This window comes from Amblyomma mixtum, chromosome 2 (genome assembly GCF_055824585.1).
Source record: "Amblyomma mixtum isolate Tamu chromosome 2, ASM5582458v1, whole genome shotgun sequence".
NCBI lineage: Eukaryota > Metazoa > Arthropoda > Arachnida > Ixodida > Ixodidae > Amblyomma > Amblyomma mixtum.
The window spans coordinates 247471629-247474374 of NC_143013.1; the positions used below are offsets into that span (position 1 = coordinate 247471629).

Genomic DNA, 2746 nt, shown 5'->3' on the forward strand with positions numbered 1-2746 from the left:
CACTGCAGATAACATGCTTCGAGGTCGGTGTGACACAGATTCGTCCCGCACACATGCTTGGGCAAGAAAAGCCAGCACTCCTCTAAACTATTCCCTGAAGCAAAAAACACTTTTGTGGAGGGATGAATAACTGCATCTTCCCTCACATTCCTTATCCGTAGATAAAACATGTCAAGTGTGTCATTTTATTGTCCTCCCTGTAACTTCCGCTGTGCAGATCGAAGCAGGAAGCGATAGTCCCTTTAGACAGGCCGGCTGCCTTTTTGGGGGCTCCAAGATATCAAAATGGATGGCCACTGTGACTTCTTTGAATACACCAGTGTGTGAGGGGGGGGGGGGGAGGGGAGGGTTTGAAAGGGACAGATAGTGCCTCTATTGATAGAGGCGGCGGTAGTGCAGGCAACGGCACTGCCCATTCGATGACTCTCTGGGCTGGCTGTGTGACGTGGTGATCACGAGGTCATGCGCAGTAGCCTCGAGACGAAAGTAACACGTGCACTGGGCCACTGTGCTCTGAAGTCTGTTTTAAAGCGGAAGCACATTGGACATCGGCGGTTGGAATAATTTACACGCGAAAGGACACCCTAGTGCGTGCTGACTGGCACTTTTGAGCTCCTGTCGTCGACAAGCCCGTGTACCCACACCCCTGGTAAGCAATATTTTTTGGTCATTGTTTCATTTCAGCTTATGCCACATGCGACGTGTGCCCTCTGAATGAGTTCACAAGTGCTATAATTTGACATTCCCGGCATTTTGGTCGCGGGAAATTCGAGACAGCACATGCTCTGCCATTAACGAAAAGTTTAAAACATGCACTTTGTTTTTCTTTTTGTACCCTACATGATATTTGGTCATGCTTATATGGGAAATTTTCTCTCTGATCTCTTGAAGCTGCTTTAGTTCACAAGAGGGTGCAGGATAGTTGTGACACAGGTACTACTTGTTTAAGCGCTAAGTTTATGTGCCGCTGGCGTTAGTTGTCGATTGAACTTGGAGGAAGTTTGTCGTAATCCAGAGTTTTTTTTTCTTCCTCGGCAGAAAAAGTGTGTGCAGCAGAGCAAAGCCAGGCCGAATCATGCCGGTGCACCGCAGACGCAACGAGTACCCCCACTGCGTGTTGCAGCATGAACGGAACTGGTAAGAAGCTTTTCTACGATTCACTAAAGGACTTTTTTATGCAGCGTGGTTTGTGGATCAGTATGCTGGCGTTTTGATTTAGATACTCTAGGGTAGAAATGAGAGCGTATTCGTTCCTTACGTGGAGGTTTTGTTTAGAACAGTTGGTTCGTGACCTGAGAAGAACGAAATTAACTCAAAAACCGTTCCTACGATTGTTGTCTTGACCCCCCTTGTTCCACCAATAAATACCCCCGTTTCTGTCAGCAAACCTCAGGTGATATTTAGCGCCTGTATCGTGCTACAGTCGAATACAACTCTGAGCAAAGCGGCTTTTCCCTGTCGAAGGACCTCCTTCCGGCCAATGCTGTCTGCCGATTCTCATGAGCCTACAAGCGCGACAGTGCATGGAGTGGCCGATGAATGATTGTAGTTCTCCTCCTACATTGTCACGCTAGCAGGTTCATGACAATCAGCCCGCGCCATTGGCTGGAAGAGAGTTCTCTTTCGGGAAAAAGCCGCGTCGTTCTTCAGTTGTATCCGATTATAGTTTGTCTTTGGGAGGGTACCGGTGTGCAAGTGCATGTGTTTGGGGGTGGAGGGGTGGAGGGGTGGAAGCGTATGAATTTACCCTCCACGACGCAGCTGTGTACGCTGACATTGTCGTATGAGTAACACTCTTTCCTCCTGTCGATTTCGTCAGCTACATGCAGGGGCAGCAGTACTACTATCGCTGTTTTCGATGTGGATACATCGCCAGGGGCTCCAGCAACCATTTTAAGCACCACGTGACTTGCGGTCATGCGGAAGCAGAAAGGGAAGCCAAGATGGCCGAGTTTGTGGCAGTTGCAGCCCGCCGCCCAGTAGCCCACGACGGCGCTCCAGAAGCCTTGGATGATTAAGCTCGAGAACTTTAAGTGTTTGTTTTTTATTCATTAGAGCATTAAAATGTGGAAAGTGCTATTCTTGTAACCTGAGGCTGTAACAAATTACTCCTGTGTTCAGTGCCCTACTAAGCTCACTACTGTAAGTAAATGTGCAGCTATCTGCTGCTCGTACTGTGATTTGTATATTATAGACTTTTTTTCGACCCCTTTTCGGTTCTGTTAAGCGCTACAGTTTTCTAAGCAGTGTTTTATAGCATGGATGACCCTATAGTGCATTCGAGTAACAGATCTGCTGCTTACTACATTCTGTACTTTGTGCTCGATGCGCTCCGAGATAGATTTCTCATTTTTAACCTTCTCTTGTATTTTTTGCCAGACCTGCTTTCTGTAGAAGACTGAAGATGAATAAAAGTTTTTTGTGACTGACACCTCTCCACTTTTTCTTGTAAAGTAGCGCACCATATTCTCTGTGGTTTTAGCGCAATACTTGACCCCTCTCCCCTGTGCACACCGCACCTTCCTAGTCACGCCTCTGGAGGGTCGACAGCGTCTAGTTTCACTGTTGGCAGTGTGCTTAACAAATGTGTCAGGTCTTCCGTGTTGCCTGATCTCCGCGACGAACTCCTGAAGACCAGTGGGCCTGTACCAGTCAACGTGCAGTCACACTCAAGGAAAGCTAACTGTGCGAACTACCAAGCGCTCTCTCCGAACAGAATGGAAGTTAACCACCCTGGTGTAGTGGT

General features: G+C 47.9%; 1 long non-coding RNA gene across 1 annotated transcript; it reads left to right on the top strand.

Annotated features, from left to right (window-relative positions):
* Positions 1 to 532: 532 nt before the first annotated feature.
* Positions 533 to 2088, top strand: LOC149363351 (uncharacterized). Its single transcript, XR_016289078.1, has 3 exons — positions 533 to 649; positions 1039 to 1137; positions 1820 to 2088. It is a non-coding gene; the product is annotated as an uncharacterized LOC149363351 (long non-coding RNA).
* The last annotated feature ends 658 nt before the right edge of the window (positions 2089 to 2746 follow it).